General features: G+C 40.9%; 1 protein-coding gene across 2 annotated transcripts in view; it reads right to left on the bottom strand.

Moving 5' to 3' along the window:
- The window catches only part of TMEM145 (transmembrane protein 145), a 777,234-nt gene that overhangs the window by 497,265 nt on the left and 257,086 nt on the right, over positions 1–22,883 (bottom strand). The gene's annotated exons all lie outside the window — the stretch shown is intronic.

Genomic DNA, 22,883 nt, shown 5'->3' on the forward strand with positions numbered 1-22,883 from the left:
TGTCCTGAAACTCAGTGCAGTGACTACACAGAGAAACGCGAACATGCCATAAAAATCAGTTGAGCGATGTTATTGTGGTCACTAAATACTGCACTATGCTATATTACCTCCACAAGGCCAAATGTGGTTTAAACCAAAGCATCATTACCTTGTGATTCCATTTTTCTTCCTGCAGGAAACAGCGAAGGGGCATGACACCGTCTTCCTGCAAATATAAATTTATACTCTATGAACCTAAGGCCCAGTAAACTCCCACCACAAGGATATAGGAAGTGAAGGACTTGTTTACATGCATGGTGACAGTAAAGGGTAGAAAATTAAGTAAATTATGAGACAAAAATATGACGCGCAAGGGGTGTGTGGTAGAAAAGGAACATGGTACAGATTCTAAATTATTTGTTTGACTCTGTACTCATGAAGGCAAAGCAGGGTATAACACCAGCATGCAAAGGGCAGCAAAGGACTGATGTGTCTAAAGAGTAGGAAAGATGAAGGAGTTTGTAGTAGTAAGGCAAGATAAAGCTAAAGGACAGATGAAATACTCCACAGGGCCTTCAAGAAGCTGGATGAAGAGCTGGTAAACCCCTACATGCAATATATCCTTGACTGACTGGGTTGCTCCCAAGGATGGTTACAATGTGCCACATTCATAAGTCTCAGGTTTAAAGCAATCTTAACAACTAAAGATCAATCAGTTTAACCTCAGAAATGGGAAAATCGTGGAGAAAGTGCTAGGTTACTGCAGGACAACCATCAGTAAGAAATTAACCAACATGGGCTCATATGCGAAAAGATTTTGGTGGATTAATCTAATGAAGTTTTATAACTAAGTTACTAGTGAACATACCTCTCAACCTCTTATAGCAAGAAATCTGGACATTATTAATTCCAATGCCCTGGACTAGCTTGTTTCTTACCCCCACTAAAGGTAGCAACATCCTTGTCATGGTTATTACTAACATGGGCGACCATTGCTCTACACCAATAGTCAACTCCTCCCTGGTTAGATCCAACCACAAACTAATCACCTTGGAAATTCACATCCCTCCCACCCCCACCCAGCAAAGGTAACTACCACAAAAAACATCTCCAAAGCTAACTTTGGGCTCCTAAAAACAGAGGTGGCTAACTTTACAGCACCCATGCAAATGGAGAATAGTTGCATGACCGCCAAATCATACGTCAGTGCACTGTATGAACACGTACTCAAATGCATGGATCTCACCATACCCAATAGAACCAAGACGCTCTCCTCCATAAAAAGGAAACCAATCTGGTGGTCCCCTGCCATAAACAAACTCTACAACAGAAGGAGGAAACTGATGAGGAATAAGATGAAGTCCCAAAGACTGGGAAAACTCCCTTATCAGCTTCAACAAAAAGTTGAGATCCCTCATCAAATCCTCTAAATCTAGCTATGAAAACAGAATTGCAGCAGATAGTAAAGACAACCACAAGGCCTTCTACAGTTATGTAAAGTATCTCCATGGCAATACCCAGATTTGCTCTGAGCTACTGCACAATGGTACCTTATATACCGAGCCAATAGATATTGCCAATATACTGGCTGACAGATTTAGTGCCACCTTTACCCCCCCAAAGGACCAATTACAATACCAGTAGCTTTCCAGGCACCTAGTATTACTGCTCCACAGGTAAAAAAACAGCACTGTCCAAGGCCAAGAATACAGCTTTTATGGGACCTGACAATATCCCTGGCTGTGTTCTACATGAACTACAGAGTGAACTGGCACCTCACCTGTGTACCCTATTTAATCACAGCCACACCTCAGGCTTTGTCCCTACCAAATGGTGTACTGCTACAGTTATCCCTCTCCACAAAGAAAGAGGTACTACAGACCCTGGGAACTATTGCCCCATTAGTCTGATGAGTCTGACATGCAAAGCTATGGAACACATCATCATGGACGTAATAAATAAGGATATAGGGGATCTCCAAACTCTGGATCCCACACAGTTTGGTTTTGTGAAGGGTAGATGATGCCTGCTCAACTTGGTCGACTTCTTTGAGTCTATCACCAGAGCTGTGGATGAAGGCAAGGTGGTTCATACAGCCTACCTTGATCTGGCCAAGGCCTTTGATACCATTCCTCACTCAGGTATCATACAAAAACTTACTAAGCTAGGCATCTACTCCTATATCATTAGGTGGATTGCAAACTGGCTCACAGATAGAACCCACAGTGTGATAGTAGCTGACTCCAAGTCAGACTGCTGACAAGTCACGAGTGGAGTCCCACAGGGTTCGGTCCTGGGTCCTCTCCTGTTTGTTATCTACTTCACTGAAGTCCAGGGCAACATGAATGAACTCTAGCTGACAAAGTTCACAGACGATTGCAAGTTAGGAGCTATTACTGACTCCCCGAGTGATGTTGACATCCTACAGAAAGGCCTCACTGAGACCAACGACTGGCGTCAGAACCATGGCCTTAAGCTCAATGCCAAAAAATGTGTCATCATCTCCTTTGGGAAAAACCTGGTTCCCATGAATTACCACATCGGTGGTAGTCCACTGAACACAGCCCATGCTATGGAATAGACTTCCCATATATGTCAAACAGAGCACCTCACTGGCCCTCTTCAAGAGAAATCTTGATGAGTGGATGGGAAATAGAAAATTCACCTCGGGATCACTCTAGTGGCTCTACTCGACAGAGGCACTGGGAACTAAGATTGGGTGGCACGATGCCAGGCTTGTAAAGGCTCCAGGGCCATTAGCCTAGTACACACCTATGAACCTATGATAGTAATGGGGGATGCTAACAGAGATAAGGTTAGTGCACGGCAGTGTGCTGCACAGGTCAGTCCACAAAATGGAAGCTATTCAAAATGCTTCTTTCTCAAATAGCAATGGACACAGACAATTTAAAAAAAACTATTTGTGGATGACACAAAGTGGGGAACAGAAGTTGAAGAAGGCAGCCCAATCACGGGCTTATGAAAGGCTATGGCAGACGCAGAATAGCTTCAACTGAAGTTCAATGGCCAGAAAGGAAAAGTCATCCATTTAGACAACAACAACAGGCCAGAGATAGGCCTTTAAACAGTCAAGCAGTAGTCATACACATCATCAGGAAAAAGCAGCTACTACGGTAACAGGTTGCTGGGCTGCATCCTTGTAGACTTGTAGTACAGAAGAATAGTTCTTTATGGCAAAGTTCATTAGAAAGACCACAAACATTATACTGCATCTAGCAAATACAACTTAAAAAAACAAAAAAATAAAATAATAAAATACTTTTTTATTATACTGCATCTAATCTCAGAGGCCTTAAGGGGAAAATAAAACAATGCCAGTAGACAGGATATAGACAAAGACAAGCAGGATAGTAAAGGGGATGGAGAGAAGGACTTATGAAGAAAGACTGGAAATGCTACAGTGAGAAAAAACATCATTTGGGTTCCCAAACCCTGTGGTTATAAGTGAGGGGAAAAGACCTAAAGACAGAAAATAGGGGGGGATATGATATATACAAACAAACAGATCTAGATTTGAGGAAATATTACTTTATGTGAAAACATACCTCTCAACTGTCCCTGATTTTGTGGAACATCTCAGATTTTGACTCACATTTTTTGTCCAGGTTCTTGTAACATTTTTGAATTTCTGTTAAATCACTGAGGATTATAGCCAGTCAGTGCCAAACACTGGAAATGCGTACTTCTTACTGTGCAGAAAATGCATGTTGATGCAAAACCTGACATTTTCTTAACTTTTACAACGAATTACTGTAATAATGAAAAACAGTCACTGATTTCGGGCCTTTGTCCCCCCGCACCATTATTCCTGGCTTTGTCAAGTATTCTTATAGTTGCAAGGTATATATGGCAGACAAATAAAATATGCTTCCAAAATGGATGGTGAGGTGTAAACAGAATAAACCATTCAAAAGGACATGTGAAAATTAGTGAAAGGGGAGAGAAAAGAGGAGGAGACAACTGCAAGGAGCTAGCTATGGCAAGTGGACAGACAAGTTAGACAGTCTCCCCCTGTCAGTTTTTATTTACTTATTATTTATCTATTTATTTATTTACACTTTGTTGACTACCTTAGCCCTGAAAGGCAGACACATTTTCAGATGGGCCCAGGTAAGACTACAGATTTTGAAAAGACATTAAATAAGTACATAAAGGGTGAAATAAAACATTAACATTATGCTTTAAAGGAGAAGAATACACCTTCTTTAGGTATGTGAGAGAAAGAAAGAGGCTAAGAATGTAAACAGGTGAACTGGCTTGGGAGGTAAGAAATATTGGTAGGGCAGGTAACAGGCAAGTATTTTAGCTTCCTGACAGTGTTTACAAAGGAAAGGGAAGTAAGACGCCAGTCTGGTGTGGTAAGACTGAACAGGGAAGGCCTGGACTGTTGATGTGATGAGGGACAGAAGTGTTGCAGGCAGGAAATGAGGACAAGATAAAGACAGGGAACCTGATGGGGGTCTCACCCCGATTTTCAGTATGGCTGATTGTCAGCTAGTTCAACGCAGACACTGCAGTTTAAAAGGCACCTTAGGGAATGCATAGTACCAGATGATTGGTGCACACACTGGTGTTAATCCTCTACAAAGGGATACGAAGCAAACAAGCAAGAGAATTACAGGCTGCTGAACCTACCCTTAGTAGTAGCCAAAGAATGGATGCAGTCCTGAAGTTAAAGCTCAAGAGTTTACTGGAAAGAAATGGGTTGGTTAATGAATTCTATCATGGATTCGCAGCAAGATGTTAGACTAACCTGATCATTTTCTATTGCTGGGTTACCAAGAAGGTGGGCAAAGGCAACTCTGGGCTGTGCTATATCTGGACTTCCATAAAGTCTGTGCTACATCTTGGCTTCAGTAAAGCTGTGACTCAATCTCCAGCAGAAAAGAATGGGGGCGAATGCACATGGCCCACTGTGCAGGAAAGTGAAGAAGTGGTTAAAGGAGGGCAACAGAAAGTAATAGTAAGACAGGGGCACATCAAGTGGCAAAAGTTAGCAAGCAGTGTGCCACAGGGACAATTCCTACACCCATTTCTAATTAATGCCAAGGCTGGAGGAGGAGCAATTGATGTTAGCTGAAAGCCCAACAACCTGAAGAGGTTTGAGCCATGGTACAAGGGGTACCAGCAATGCCTCAACTCCTACAAACACATGGTGATGCTCACACGGAATGATTGCCCAAGCCTGCAAAACATGTTTGGGGGTACATGATTCAAAAAGTCTAAAACAGAATGAGTTGTGGGTTATTAAAAAAGACAACATGAACTACTGGATTCAATGTGAGAAGGCCGAAACAAAAGCAACCAGTACGACAGGTAATGCATGTAGGGGCACTGCATCCAGGGACACGAAGGTGATGGTGATCCTTCATTATGCCCTTGTAAGACTGCCTCTGGATCAAACTGTGCAGCTCTGCAGGCCTTATAGGGAATAAGATTATCACACTATGTGGTACAGTGCAAACAAAAGCAATCAGGACAGTGCTGGCAATGGAAGGAATATTGTGAAAATAAATGTTTAAGGGATGTGACCTCTTTTCATTGCAAAACATGAGACATGGGTGGCACAGTATATTGACAATTAAAAATCAAGCAGATGTACAGTAAGAATCAGCTGATTCGTGGGTCAAAGGCAGATGATAAAGAGGTATGACCACCAGATTATGGGACCCTAGTTCAACCAAGAAAATAGAAACTACTTTTTTCAGGGAGAGGGTGGCAGATAGGTGGAATGAGTTGCCAAAATGGATAGTACAGACTATGACAGTTGGGACACGTTAAAAACCTTGGGACACCTGAAGGAAGACTAGGGAAAATGGAATAAAACCTGTCCTGGTTTAGCTGCAACATCAAGGCAAAGCAGACAACCTCACAGTATCTATGATGGCATATTTTGTGGTATGTTAAATTATTATTCCTAAACTAAACTACAGTGTACCAAAAAAGTAATTACTAGAAAATGGAAATCAAAGTCTAGACCAACTTTATTAGAAGTAGTGAATATAGTAACAGAGATAAAACAACTGGAATTGGGAGCTTTAGAATAGCGCCAGAGCAAACTATATAGAAAAAAATGGGAATTGTGGGAACAATATACAGGGTTTAAGAGGCAGGATTTGAATGAGAAATACAATACTTAACTACAATGACTGAATATATTATAACTGATCTATAATGTTTGTAACTACATTTGTTTCAATGTGTCTGTGCTGTATAATGTTTGCAACTAAAGTGGTGTCAATGTTGTTTGTTTTCCTTTTATATAAATGTAAGATTGCCTTTATCATACATGATAATTTAATAAAGATGTTTATAAAAAAAACTTCAAAAATTCAGCAGATTAGTAGGGTATTTCACCCACCTGCTCACTGCTGTAAAAAACACCCTTGAAGATCTAACATTATAGTAAGAAGATCAATAAACTTTTCTATCTTTATGGTAACTCTCACAGAAAAAGTCACATAATGCAGCAGATTTCTAAGTAGTAATGAAATAAACAAAACGGAGGTAGAATACCACAGAAGATAAAGAGACAATTTCCCTTTTTAAGCAAAGATACTTAGAAATATGGTACTGCCAAAATACATTTCCTGTAAAACATAGCTAATGTGTAATATTTCATTAAAGTATAGTTCAAAGCATATCTCACAGGGCCACAAATGTCTTCCAAGGAAGACTTCAAATGGAAACTTCCTACTATTAAATGATAACCTGGCAAAATATCAAGCCCCAATAAACCCTGAGAACACTGCTGCCTACGTGGAGCTCTTCACAGAAACCGTATGCAAGCATGTTAACAACTGCACAGAGGCAGCTGTACCCACCAGGAATAAGTAGAGAACTAACTCAAAAAACAAACCGCTCTGGTAGAATCACATCATCAACAGCCTGTATAAAAAAGGAAGAAAATTATGGCAAATATTAGGAGGTGGAGCACCCACCAGGATAAAGGCACTCAAATTAAACAAACAACTCTGAGAAAAATAAAGTCTACTAAAGCCAAATAGGAGGTAAATTTGGCTTCCAGGGACAAGAAGACATTTTATAGCTATGTACACAATCTCAAAAGCACTACACAACTGTGTGCAGAGCTCACTATTAATGGAGCCACCTATACTGAGGCAGAAGATGTACATACAGCCAGATGAATTTAGCTCTAAATTTACCCCTCTCTCCCTCTCAACCTCCCCTTAGGAAATACCATCAAATATAACTCCCCATATTATCATTAGGGAACAGATCATCAATGCTCTCTCTCTCTAGGATCAAGAACACTGCATCGTGGGCCCAGACAACATCCCAGGACACCTTCTAAAAAGCACGAAACGTGACCTGCCATGTCTTCCGCAGTCAATATTTAACCACAGCCTACACACAGGCTTTGTGCCTCAAAAACAGAGAACAGCAACAGTCCCTGCACAAAGGTGGGCCATCTACAGACCCTGGAAACTACAGAACCATAGCCCACAATAATCTCGTATGCAAAGCTATGGAAAGAATTATCATGGAAATTATCAGTAATGATCTACGAAACTTCCAGACATTGGACCCAAACCAATTTGGTTTCAGCTATGGCAGGTAATGCCTTCCCAACCTATTGGACTTCTTTGAGAAGGTCACCAAAGTAATGGATGAGGGCAAAACAGTTCACACTGCCTACGGTGACCTAGCCAAGGCATTTGGGGTAATACCCTACTTAGGAACTATTGAAAAACTCAAGAGATTATGTATAAATTCTTATGTTACCTGATGGATAGCCAGCTGGCTCACAGACAGGACCCAGGAAGTTAAAACTGGTGAGTTCACCTTTACAAAGAGGTCTATCACAAGTGCAGTCCCTCAGGGATTGGTCATGGGACCACTCCTTTTTGGAATTTACTTCTCTGAAGTTAAGGCCAATGTCAAGGGCCACTGGCTGACCACATTTGCAGAGGATTGCAAATTAGGAGACGTCACAGAATCCACCACCAACACTAATGAGCTCCAGGATGGGCTTACGCAGACAAATAACTTGTGTCAGAACCCTGGACTAAAGTTAAAAATCAAGCAATGCATAATAGTATCCTTCAAGAAGTCATCTACCCCTGGTAATTATCATATCTACAACACACTCCTAAGAGTCAACCCAGAAGTCAGACTTGAAGATACAGAAAGACCATAATCTAGCCTTTTAGCATAACGTGTCTACATTAGTGAGGAGATCATTCTAAGTTGTGCGACTTATAAATAAAGGTATGTCATCTAGCTCTGAGGAGGTAATTGCTCCACTATATTTAGCATTCATCAGACCTATCATTGAGTACAATATGCCCTTTGGTATGTACCTAACCAGGCACATCCAACAGCTGGAATGTTCACAGAGGTTCCTTATTAAAAGAATATAGGGTAAAAGTAACATATCCTGTGATGACCGCCTCAAAGCCCTCTCCCATGTTTTCTGTCTCCTACAGGCTTCTGAGGGGAGATCTATGTCTGGCATACAAGCATTAACAGACCACACCCTAATGGATCTCATGCAAATCTACAAAACAAGCAGCACCAGAATTACCTGTTCTAAAGACTTAACCCTTATGTGTTTTATAAATATGATCAGCTGGAGAGAGAGAGAAATATGTATCATAAAGACTACCCCTTCTCTGAAACAGGCGTCACTTCTATGTGAAGCAGAGTTTCTCCCTAATCCACTTCAAATGTTACTTGGACAACTGGATGGGGAACAGGAAGTTCATCCCTAGTTTGGCACCTTTGTTTCTAACAGATACAGGCAGCTTGTAAATGTTTGGTCTCGCAGGTCTCTGCTTGTAAATGTTTCATCTCCTAAGCCCCTGCTTTTTCAGTTATCAAGGGTAGAAGAACTTGTCAGAGATTTGGGATGCAACACTAGGCTTAAAAAGGCCGTAGTGGTTGTTATTCTAATACATACCCATCAGCCTAGAAAAGATGCTGATGTGGCTACACAACTATTGTAAAGTAAATCACTACAGCCCCAAGCAAAACATCAAATTTTTATATACCATACATAGCACTGTTCTTTATCAAGTCATAAGTCTTCATCTGGGAGGTCTATATTACTTGATCGAAAAACCTAATTGTTGAATAACTATTTGTCAAACCCAAATTGTCAAAACCTCTCTTCATTGCATGGCCATTTCAATTAACTTTTTCACAGGGAAAAGCAATGGTTGGCCATCATTGGGAATTTGCCCTTTTCCCCATTGTAGTGCGATCTTGGAGTTGGCATACTTAGTTAGGGGTGGGGGTGAGGGCTAAGCCCACAACTTGGGGTGGGTTTTACATTTTTACAGTTTACTGATGGGCACTATGTTGGATGGCCATTTCTTTTTCCTGTGAAAAAGTTTGATGAAACAGCCATTCAATGCAGAGAAGTTTCGACAATTTGGGTTCAACTAATTGCTATTTAACAATTAGGTTTTTTGCTAAAATGATATAGACCCTCATCTGGGCATATTACACCCCTCTCTCGTCAGAAAATGTAAGAGCTTGTGAATACGTGTAATGTCATTTCAGGCCAGTGCTTGAGTTACCTACAGACATTTTAATAATGCAACTCTAAAATGCACTCTACAAATTACTTCCAGCTAACCAAAGACAATTGAGGCAACTTGGGATTAACATGGCTAGGCTTGTAAGGGCTCTAAGGCCACTAGCCTAGTAGCCTCCTATGAACCTATGAACATCATCCTCCTTTAATTTGTGCTGAATGCTATGTTTCTGGTAAGTTCATGAAAATGGAAAACAAGTTCTGTGTAAATAAACAAGTAGTTTAATTGAGCCCAAGCATGACACTCATTTACAGGAAGTTTGGAATCAGCACTTTCCTCTAGTAGCCCAAACATCTTCAGATCTTAGTGCACACTGATGGAAAGATCTTTTGGATGCCTTAAACAAACAGTTTTTCTAATTCATAACGGGTAGCCTGGCCAAAGGGGGAGGGGATGATATTGGCAAGGGAAGGTTTGTATCCAGTGGCATAACTATGTCAGCAGTCTTGTCATTCCTGATGGGATGACTGACATGTTCAGTGACAGGTAATGGACTATAAGCTGAATAAGATCACTGGATGATGTGGCTTAGAAATAACCCAGGCTTGAGTGGTGGGGGTGAGGTGATGGGAAGTGACTGTTACCCAAAATATGATAAATGGGGCAGACAGCTGATGGCATGGAGGTGGGGATGAACCTGGGGAGTCAGGTCAATCATAATAGACTGACAGGAGAAAACAGATGGAACAGGAGTTGGCTGGGTGGTTACATGTTATTCACCAATGACTGATTCAACAACAAACGCCCGAATAGGCAGAAAGTTGAATTTTAATTTGAGTGAGCTTGCAACGTTGAACTTGAGAGGATAAAGGCAGATAAGGCGAGGATTTTAAAGCTGATGAAGGGATGGAAATAGCACCCTAGTAGACCTGTCAGTTATCAGTAATTAATTCTAGAATGCAATCAAAGAAAGTAACAGTACTGCAAAGCAGAGGGGCAGGAGTGCTAGCGGGCTGGAGGACCTATTGGGGATGTCCAGTCCTTTCATCCTGGGACAGGACTTCATCAAATTCACAAAGAACTACAGCAGTGTAGTGTTTTAAGCCATCAACGGCCATATGGCTTGGGATTTGGACCAACGTTTCAGAGTAACAGTGCACTTAACAGAATGAGAAACTGCTCAAGCGATAAGTGACAAGGTTTCTGAGGTGTTCAGTAGGCATCCAGACTGGAATACATGCAGCAGGAGGTACTCGATTCACAAAGTATTGCAGAAAAGTAAATGTTAATGCAAGACGAGAACTGTCTGGGGTGTAAGTACAGGAGTTAAGGCTAAATAAAACAATGGAACCAGAAATGTGCAAGCAACAAACAAAACGGCGGAGAAGCTGAGGTAAAAAAAAATTCTGAGATTAATTATGGGGAGGTTGTACAGGAGATAGGTAGGCTGCTATGAGCATAACTATATAATTGGGGTTAACAATGGCATGCTTAATATGCATTTCAACTTTAAATACAGAATATATACCAAACAAATACTGAGAAACGGAAACCACTGTTTGTAGATTAAAAATGACCCACTGCAAAAAAGTACATCATCCAGGATAAACACCAGAAAAATAACACAGGACAGGGCAGGATTATTGATTAGTGTCCAGTGAGGTAATCATCTGATTTAGCATAGCAATTGCACATGAGGTCATGCTGGCTTTGTGGAGTGTTATGAATTTCTCCACTAGCCATAATGTCACAAATATAAAATAATTTTGGTAAATTCATAGCCACTAGAAAAAAAAAACTAACTAGTGATACCTTCCTTTACAAAAGTATCTAGGAGGCTTTTCTTTGCACAGAGAAACCATCAAAACAGAATAATTTGGAGGACAGTCCTGGATATTTTAATGTTCTGAATATGGGTACACGTACTATAGCAGTATTTTGGAGATGCTGTTTTCATTTATTATTCTGATGATACCCTTTTTATTGTTCATGTGGGCACTGCATCACTCTTCCAGGAAAATCTGAAAAGAGGATTTACAAAGCCTGAGTTCTAACAAACAAACTATAGGCTGCTCAACTCCAAAAGTCTAGAGCCATGTTATTTGGACTTAAATCTCTTCCTTTTGATAGAGATGAGCGAGTCAGAATCCAGTCAGTAAACTGAAAATATCCCAGTGGTTTCAACTTTGAATTATCTGGGAGTAAACAGTGACTGAAATCTCATTCCATTCAATTACTTCACAACCTATTTAATGAACTACAGCTAAGATCATTTTAGGATATGAGCCCACCACAGAAAGACAGGCAGACAAATAATAAGATAAACATCCTGAGACATAGTCTGAACAATAAAGGAAATATTCAACATCAAATAAATGTCTAATTAAAAAACAAAAAAGTAGAATTTGAATAAAAAGAAGTTAAGCTAACAATTACAGGGTCCTCAAGCATCAAGTGACAGGGTTAAAAAGAGTTACGTGATGACTATAGTCCTGTATCATAGGTCAGGGGTCAGGCAATGAAATACATAAAGCACTAATGTACAAGCTAATGGTAAGACACAAATGAAAAGCACACTGTTTAAGAAAGCTGGTAATCTATTTCATTTAAAAGATGCCAGGAAGGTAAACTGGAAAAATAAATCAGAAGGGAAAGAGTAGAATATCAGTTAATGGGAAAACTGGGTATAAAACACAGGAAGGAATATATAACTGCATTTCACCAAAGTCCACATATCTAAGGTGGTTAGAAAGGAGTATGGGACTGGGAAGGGAAAGTAAAACGTGAGACCAATCAGCACAACTTAAGGCAAATAGTTACATAGGGTAGTAAGGGTCAGATACGAGGAAGAGTCAGAAATGAAAGATGCAGAGGAGGGAAGATGCAGAGTTTATACTGTGGTACTAAGGTAGCTTATACAGCAAGTTAATGAGACTTAAAGATAAAGGAGGCTATCTCATCTTTAACAACCATATCGATTTGATCAAAGCCAAAATGTATTTTCTGTTTTATTTATCTGTCCCTTTTTTTAGACTCAGCCAAGGCTAATTTTTTTGGTTAAGTAACTTGCTCATAGTCAAACAGCAGGCATATACAGATTGACAGAATCGTACGCTGGACTACAGGAAGCAGACTGTTAACAGCTCAAAGCCTTACTCTTCTACACTGCCAGACACAGACAGTTAAGATCTTGTATCACTAATGAACTACCTTACTAATCTTTCCAGGAGATGCCTGCTCTGGCATTTTCAGTGTCAGTGGTAATGTATGGTAGTCCCACACCTATATGGTTGCTACTAGGTTTCACAGACAAATTAGTCAGAACTTAAAGCTCATTTATTAGGTTTGAAGCAGAGGCATCTGCAAGACAGCATGGATATACTGTACCTTGCCACCCCTATAGTGCCTTTTTTAGGCAAGGTTCAAATGACAAATTCACCACCTTAACAGGTACAAACAAGCAAAATCTGAGGGTAATGCTACTCAATGCTTGAAGTCTAAACCTCAAAATGCATTCACTCGAGGCACTCCTTAAAATAGAGAACATCGACATCTGTGCAGTGACAGAGACCTGGTTCAAGGCTCCAGAGAGCACCTCTGCATTACCAGGCTATAATTCATAACACACCTTTCGGCCACCTAACCTGGACCGAAACACTAAAGGCAGAGGCGTGTCCATATTTATTAAGGATATCCACACCTCCAGGCTAGTTGCTCAGCATAATACATCCAAGATTATCCACGTGCAACTAACTCTGGGCAAGACCACAATCCAAATTGTGACTTGCTACAGATCCCCCACCTTGCCCCGGGATTCCCACTCATTTCTTGATACACTGGAAAATATTAGGGTACAACCCAACAGCCTAATAATGGGCGATTTCAACTACACCACCATTAACTAGGAAAACTACTCGTGTACCAACTCTTTTGCTCAACGTTTTCTGGAATTCATAAATTCCAACGCCTTGGCTCAACTTATCCACACCCCCATCAGGGGTAGCAATATCCTAGACCTGGTCATTACCAACATGGGAGACTGGTGTTCCACACCAGAGGTCAATTCATCGTTGGTCAGATCCGACCACTAGTTAATCACCCTAGACATCCACATCCCACCCCCACCCCCCTTTAAAGAAACCACCATAAAAAATTTCTCCAAAGCCAACTTCACGCTTCTTAAAACAGAAGTGTCAAACTTCACGACACCCATGCAGACGGACAATAGAGGTATGACTGCTGAATCCTACACAGATGCACTTTATAAGCACTTACACGAGTGTATGGATCATGCTATCCCTAACAGAACCAAGATGCTATCCTCCAAAAAAGGAAACCAATCTGGTGGTCCCCTGCAATAAACAAACTCTACAACAGAAGAAAGAAACTGTTGCAAAAAAGAGTAAAATCCCATGACTGGAGGAACTCCCTGGTCAGCCTCAGTAAGAAGCTGAGATCCCTCATAAAATCCTCCAAAACTAGTTACGAAAACAAAATCGCCACTGATTCTTAAGACAACCACAAAGCATTCTATAGCTATGTCAAGAATCTCAATGGCAACACTCAGATCTGCTCTGAGTTACAGCACAATGGCACTAAATATACAGAACCAACTGATGTTGCCAACAACCTGGCAGATAGGTTCAGTGCTAACTTTACCCCCCTCTCACCCCCTAAAGAGCCCATCTCTATACCAGAAGAATGCAAACTTCCTGTAATCACGGCTGAACAGGTAAAAAACACTCTCTCCAAAGCCAAGAACACAGCATCCAGGGGACCTGACAACATCCCAGGCTGCATTCGACACAAAATGCAGCATTAACTGGCACCCCACCTAAGCACCATGTTCAGTCACAGCCTCACCTCAGGCTTTGTGCCCACTGAAGAGTGCACAGCGACGGTTATCCCACTCCACAAAGGGGGAGCCACCACAGAGCTCGGAAACTACTGCCCTATTAGCCTAACTAGCCTGGTCTGCAAGGCCATGGAACGTATCATTATGGATCTTATAAACAAAGACATTGGTAATGTCCAAACTCTAGACCCCATCCAGTCCGGGTTTGTAAAAGGCAGATCATGTCTCCTAAACCCGAAAGACTTCTTTGAAGCAGTTAACAAAGCCGTAGACGAGGGTAAGGTGGTTCACACAGCCTATCTAGATCTCACCAAGGCTTTTGACACCATCCCCCACTCTGGAATTATAGATAAAATCACTAAACTAGGTAAAAATCACTAAACTAGGTATAAATCCCTATGTCACAAGATGGGTTGCCAACTGGCTCACTGACAGAACCCACAATGTGAAAGTAGTAGACTCCAAATCCAACTTCAGACCAGGACAAGTGGAGTATCACAGGGTTCAGTCCTGGGTCCTCTCCTGTTTGGTATCTACTTTTCTGAAGTACAGGCTAACACAGAAGGTCTTTGGCTAATGAAGTTCGCAAATGACTGCAAACTAGGAGCCATAATCAAAACTCCTAATGATGTGGACACCCTACAAAAGGGACTTACGGAGAGAGATGCCTGGTGTCAAAGCCATGGCCTCAAGCTCAATGCCAAAATGTGCATCGTCATCCCAGTTGGTAAAAACTCTGTACCCATGAGCTACCACATAGGTGGTAGTAAGTGTGATAAGAGACCTTGGGACACAGGTGGACAGTAGTCTCTCCTTTGATAATCACATCACCACAGTAGTCAGGAAATCCTTGTACATAGCACACCTCATCACAAAAGGTTTCTCATCCAGGAAAAAAGAGGTCACTGTTCCCCTCTACACGTCACTCATTAGACCCATTATAGAGTACAACGCCCCTTCTGATATGTACCTCACAAGACATCTACAGAAACTGGAAAGGCTGCAGAAATACCTCACAAAAAGGATTACTGGCCTCAAACAGATGCCCTACGCAGACAGTTTAAAAAAAACTCCAGCTTTACTCCTACTCAGAGGTGATCTCTGGCCAACATACAAAGTTATGTCAAACCCAGAGCTGTTGGACATGTTCCACTTAAAGAAATCCCAATCCCTCTGAGCTACATGCTCTAGGGACCTAACCCTTGTCACCACAATAAACAGAACATGCTGGAGGGATAGATTCCTGTCCCAGGGACTTCCCATACTCTGGAACAAACTACCTATCTATGTCAAACAAAGCTCCTCATTAGCACTCTTAAAGAAAAATCTTGATGACTGGATGGGAAATAGGAAATTCACCCTGGAGATCACTTCTGTGGCTCTGCTCGACAGGGGCACAGGAAAATAATTTTCTTGGGTGGCGAAAGCCAGGGTAACTTTTTGGCTAGGCTTATATAGGCCCTAGGGCCAATAGCCTAGTATCTACCTATGAACCTATGAACTAAATGAATTAGCGTGGGTGACCAAAAAGCTTTAAACTAACATCATCAATTAACTTTTCTTTATTTCACAATCACAACCTTTTACTACACAAATACATGTTCCTCAGAAAAGGGACTGAGAAAGGATATCAGTAAAAAAATACAGGAAACAGTTAAGGTAAAAGACACCAAATGAAAACACACACAATCCACAATCCCGAAGAAAAGAGTTATAAGGGAATGTATCTCATTTTCTACTTTACTTATGTATTGACTACAATGAACAAATTCCACCATTATTGCTCAATGAAGGGTGGCAAATGTTATTTCCATTCAATCAACAAAAAAGTTTCTTCAGAATAACTGCACCTAGATTAACTTTGTATTTCTGATGTTTTGTCAAATTAAATGTACCAGTTCCATGTCCAAAAAAAAAAAAAGATGGATCCAGTGTGAGAGAAAAAGAAAATTATATATAAATATCTTTCCCATCAGGAGTGGAATGAACTGGTGAAAGGATATAAATAAACTACATCTTACAAAATGGAAACGGCTTCCACCTAGAGTGAGATGTGAAGTCAACCACCTCAAGTATTAAAAAAAGAGGTTATTCATTCTGTTCAAAAGAAGCTCAGTTTTCCCAAGCTGTGACATCACTTAAAGGAGAATTACATGCTAAGGGCAATCCTTCTTCATTCCAGGGAATACTTTACTCCTTCCAAAACAATGCCTGCACAGTGACATGCCAACAGACCCTGCCTTAGCTGTTTACTTATTTGTATGGTATTTTTGTTATTCTGCTTATGTGGTGTGCACCATGTTATGTTATCATGATATCTCTCGTTAACTTTTTTTTTAAGAAATTGTCTCACCAGCTTCTTTGTCTTGCTGCCTATTATGGTGCAGACCTGTTGTGCAGGATATTTTTACACTTTAAAGGAGTTAGTAACAATGCCATGTTCAGGGCCACTAAGACCACAAAGAGAATGAGCCTTGGACAACAGAGATACAACTGCTGACTAGACATGCAGCAGTTTTTCCAGTGTGAGTTACCACATCTGGAGTGACATCTCGGTCATGACTGAGCAGAAGCCTGGTATCTCCGCATCACTCGGTATTTTACTTGTTTGCTAATAGTCAAGAACAATATGAAAATTAAAATCATTTGAAACATAATAACACGCAAAAAAACAGATGGAAAACATGATCAAATAATAAACAGTGCCAGAAGCAACTGTTAAAGCTAAAGTATGCTAGGTACATAAATGGGTCTTAATACTGTACGACAGACAGAGAGTGAGGGAGCAATCCCAGAGGCTAAGAATTTATTAGCCTTTATAAAATGGGCTTTAATAGCAAACCTCCATTAGGAAGAGAGTTCCAAAGGGTTGAATTAATGTACCAGGAGAGCCCAGTAAAAAACAAGAGCTGTTACAGCATTAAATCCATATGCCACAAAAGGAAAACATCTTTGTAGTGCCGTCACTACTTCCCTCTTGGCTTTTCTAAATCTCTCAGTAGCTGAAAAACAACTTCAATGCCGCCATAGCCTGTAGCGTTCCTCACCACATTGAACTACCACTCTCCAGTAATGATGAAGAATAAGTATGCAAATGGAAATGTTCACATTCTTACGTTTTATATATATATATATATATATATATATATATATATATATATATATATATATTAACCATGTATCTCTACCTACTTATCTACTACTACCAGCAAGGCAATCTCTGTGAAATGTTGAACTCTTAACGGCATGCTACCTGCAACATGACAGTCTTTTCTTCCTTGTTATCCTAAAGCTGTCCTGTTGTTTTCCTGAAATGGTGAAATTCAAAATGAACTTATATACAGTAAATATTGTAAACAGTTTTGGTTTTACTAACTCTTATATCTCTGCAATGTTTCTCTGTACATAAGACCCTGCAACAAGCATAAGGATCAGCAAAAAACATGTTTGTTCCAAGAACCTTTAAAACATTTAATTTTGCACTTGCTCTTATGTATTGTATACGTCTTCATTATTTAAGTTGTTTGCTTTTTTTCTGTACTGTGTGGTCATGGTTGAAAAGCATCTTTGGACCAGTCCAGCTACCCGGTTATAAATATGTATACAATGTGTACAAAAATGAAAGAAATATAGAGCATGCATACTGACAAACTTTATTTTTCAGTTGCTCATTAAGAAGGTGTCAATATGCATTTTCTGAACAATGCATAGATGTGTCACAGTAGAAATTTACAAGGACCTAATGAAGTCAAGTTTATTGTACAAAAGCACTTACCTATGCAACAGATACATACACAAAACGTGTGCTAGTTTTTTACTTCTCTCACCTATCTCATGTTTCAGTTTATATGTTTATTTTTTTCCTTTCTAATATTTTTTAGCAGATGTATTCTTCAGTGCTTGTCATGAAAGGAAAAAAAAAAGATATTCCTAAGGATAAGGGCAACATTCTGAGGCAAAATCAAATGACTGTAAAGGTATGTGGGATACATTTCTGTTATTATGAAGTGTTCCTTTCTGTTTTCATTTACATTTGTTTTAACTGAAGCAAATACACAGCATAGGCAGTTTGTATGGCCAATTCTGTTATCAGAAACATGACTTTAAAATTCTTATGTGTGTGTGTGTGTGTGTGTGTGTGTGTGTGTGTGTGTGTGTGTGTGTGTGTGTGTGTGTGTGTGTGTATATATACACGTTTTATATCTACGCACTGAAATTGTTCTGTGTTCAGTATCTGTAAGTGTCCTTTTGAAGAAGTTCAGCAGTATACACTTAGGAGGGAGGATTTTTTTATATATCAATAATATTAACGTGTATTTTTATTACTTATTCTAAAATCATAAAATAACAATGTCCTTCAGGAAGGGAATTACAGGGAAATAATGGAGCTTCAATGGACAGGGAGGGCCTCCACCCCCAGCACTTGGCCCCACAATACCCCCTGAGGGGTCCACTATTCTCATGTAATGTACACCTTCCCCAGTATTAGTGCTGGCTTCAAAAAGCAGTTAGTATTGGCAGTGTTTGTAAAATCATGCAGCCCACTACCATCTATGTTTAGAAGACGGAAAACAATACAAATCAATGAAATAATTTAAAAATTATGTCATACCCTTCAGTTATCTCGGGAAAAGTAGTAATTATTAGCGCAAAGTAAGAAATAACATGGACCTCAAACAAACCTGACATAATAAAAGACTTGAAAACTGTCATCATATTCCATATACAGGGGTAGGATGATATATCAAAGACAAGTTTTAAATGATCTACTGAAGCTAGTCAAAGACAGAGACTCCTGAAGCCACTAAGTTAATCAATTTCACAGGCGGGTGCTTGACAGGTAAAGAAACAAACACCAGAATTCGTATGATGCACATGTGTAACCTCCAGCAAGCAGCAGCTCCTCAGAAGCCAAGCAGAGAACCCTAACTGGAGTATATGGCACCTTCAACTGTTTCAGGTAAGAAGGCCACAGTCATGTACAGGTTAAGTATAACAATGCCAAAGCCTTAAAGATAATCCTAAATTAAACTGAAGCTAGTGCATATTGTGCAGAACAAGAGAAATATGTCAGCAAAGTTTAGTGCCCAGTAAATTAGCTAGGGTGGGGTAAAGGTGGCAAATGCCCAAGGCAAAAAGTATTAGGGAGCTCAACTTTAAATATAATGACCTCATCACGACCAATTAAAGGTCATGCTGCTAAACGCTACCTCATCATGACCAATTAAAGGTCATGCTGCTAAACGCTACCTCATCACGACCAATTAAAGGTCATGCTGCTAAACGCTATCTCATCATGACCAATTAAAGGTCATGCTGCTAAATGCTATGAGTCTAAACATGAAACTGCACTCATTGAAAGCATTCTTAACCCTGGAAAATGCTGACATCTGTGCAGTCACAGAAACCTGGTTCAAAGCTGCAGAGAGCACCCCAGCCATACCTGGTTACTCATCCTATCATACATTCAGACCCCAAACTGTGGGTAGTAAAGCCAAAGGAGGTGGAGTTTCAAGATATATTAAAGACATACACACCTCCAGGCTGGTCAAACAGTATGACGCACAGGAGACACTCCGGGTGCAGTTAACCATTGACAAGACCCGTATACAAATCACAGCTAGCTACCGGCCCCCAAATCTGACTCATAATGCCCACACTGCCTATCTAGACCTCTTCGAATCTATCAAGATTCAACCCTTTACCCCGATACTGGGTGACTTTAACTAGCCAAACATAGACTGGAAGAACTATTCATGCCAGAACACAAATGTCCATAGATTCCTCGATTTTGTCAATGCAAATGATTTGGAACAGTTAGTCAATAACCCCACAAGAGGTGATAATATCTTGGACTTGATATTAACCAACATGAGTAATCACTGCACCATCACTGCAGTATCATCCTCCCTTGTAAGGTCCAACCATAAAGCGGTCACGTTCGAAGTCACCATCTCCCCCAACCCCCCTCTAGCTAGGGTCAAACAAAAAAAGACTACTCCAAAGCTGATTACAGCTTCCTGAGGGATAGTATAAATACCTTCACAGCCACCTCCCCCCTCTAGGAACTGGCACCAGTATTCAAAACTATACCAAATTACTATATGAACATTTATACAGATGCATGGAATCAGGAATACCTGACAGGACTAAATCATCATCCGCAAGGAAGAGTAAACCGGTCTGGTGGACATCTGAAATAAATAAACTCTATAACAAAAGAAAAAAAATTGCTGTCCAGGACCAAGAAGAAGCAGGTGCCCAACTGGAACCAATCTCTCCTTAGCCTAAACAAGCAAATAAGACCACTAGTGAAATCCTCCAAAGCAAACTTCGAGTCCAAATTAGCCACATCTACTAGAGACAATCATAAGGCCTTCTTCACATACATCTGTAATCTCAAAGGTAGCACCCAGATCTGTTCAGAATTGGTGGTCAAGGACATCACATATACACATGCCGTAGATATAGCAAACTTGCTGGCTGACAGATTCAGTGAAAAGCTCACCCCTCTGTCCCCCCCCCCATCAGTAATTCAGGATATTCCCAGTACCTGCCCCCTTCCCCTTATATCTAGGGATCAGGTCATCACTGCTCTCTCAAAGGCAAAAAATACACCCTCCATGGGACCCGATAACATCCCTGGCTGCCTCCTACATGAACTCAGGTAGGAACTTGCAGCACCATTAGGTGCCCTATTCAACCAAAGCCTGAGTACTGGCTTTGTCCCAGCTGAGTGGAGGACAGCCACTGTCATCCCCTTACACAAAAGTGGAGTGCCCACCAATCCGGGAAATTATAGACCCATCAGCCTAACTAGCCTGATTTGCAAGGCCATGGAAAGGATTATCATGGACCTCATTAACAAGGACATTGGCAACATGCAAACACTCAATCCCACACAGTTTGGCTTCATCAAAGGGAGGTCAAGTCTGTTAAATTTAGTCGACTTTTTTGAGACAGTCACCAAAGCCATGGACGAGGGGAAGGCCACCTACCTTGACCTGGCCAAAGCCTTTGACACTTTTCCCCATTCGGGCATAATAGATAAACTCTCTCAACTAGGCATCAATCCATATGTTTCCAGATGGGTAGCTAACTGGCTCACTGACAGAACCCACCTAGTCAAAGTAGGTGAAGCCACCTCAAGCAGTAGACCTGTATCGAGTGGCATACCCCAGGATTTGGTCTTGGGGACTCTGTTATTTGGGATATACTTTTCTGAGGTGCAAGCCAAAACCAGTAGGCTATGCCTGACCAAGTTTGCAAATGACTGCAAGCTGGGCACAGTCATCAATTCCCCTAGTGATGTGGACATCCTCCAAGATGGTCTCACCCAAACAAATGATTGGTGCCAGAAACATGGCCTCAAGCTGAATACAAAAAAATTCATCATCATCCACTTTGGGGAGAGTGATGTCCCCACAAATTATCACATTAACAACAACGCCCTAAGCACGCAGTCAGTTGTGAGGGATTTGGGCACCCAGATTGATAGCAACCTTACTTTTGACCACCATGTTGCTTCCATTGTATGGAAAGCTTTCTACAATTCCCACCTCATAAGTAAGGATATCTCATCCAGGGACAAGGAGGTCATAAAATCCCTGTATTCTTCCCTTATAAGGCCCATTATTGAGTACAACGTCCCATTTGGCATGTACCTCACAAAGCACGTGCAGCAGCTGGAGAGACCACAGAGGTTCCTCACCAGTAGAATCCAGGGCCTCAAAAATCTACCATACACAGATAGGCTAAAAGCCCTATCCCTTTACTCAGTTTCATACAGACTCCTCAGAGGTGACCTCTGTCTAGCATGCAAGGTGATCTTGGACCCTGCCTTGTTGGGACTGTTGCATAACCACAAGTCAAGCTCACTCAAGTAACCCACATATGCAGCCTCAACCTGGTCTGTGACATCAATGGGACTTGTTGACGGGACAGATTTGTGTCCCATGGACTCCCCCATCTGAGGAATAGACTCTCTCTCCACATCAAGCAGAATACCTCTTTACCTCTCTTTAAGTGAACCTGGACAACTGGACAGGAAACAGAAAATAGATCCCTGGGATTCCACCCGTGTCCCTGCTGGACAGGGGCATCAGGTGCTAATTTGTCTATACATGGGGTAAATTCTTGGCTAGGCTTATAAGGGCCTCAGGGCCAATAGCCTAGTAACTTCCTATGATCCTATGAATTAGTTGGAGCTTAATTCAGTTGTGATGTTGCTCATGTTAACGCCAAAAATGCTCACTCTGGATGAAAAACAGAAAACGATGTTTATTTATTCCACCTTGTCACTTTGGTACGTGCTTTCATCCCAGTTTTAGTTTTAACAGGAACTTCATCAGACCCTCGGTGAGCATTTTTGGAGTTTTCGTGGTTTGGACTTTATTTCCTGTTTTACATATTGCTCATGTTGTTATTGCCTTTGCTCTGATTTATGCAAAACTGCTATTTTTACGAATGTCATTACAGACTGATGAAACAGTCCTCCTAAATCTGAAAAAAGTTTTTACTGTTTG

The sequence above is a fragment of the Protopterus annectens genome, chromosome 8.part0 (assembly GCF_019279795.1).
Source record: "Protopterus annectens isolate FY-2018-M chromosome 8.part0, PAN1.0, whole genome shotgun sequence".
NCBI classification, from domain to species: Eukaryota; Metazoa; Chordata; order Ceratodontiformes; family Protopteridae; genus Protopterus; species Protopterus annectens.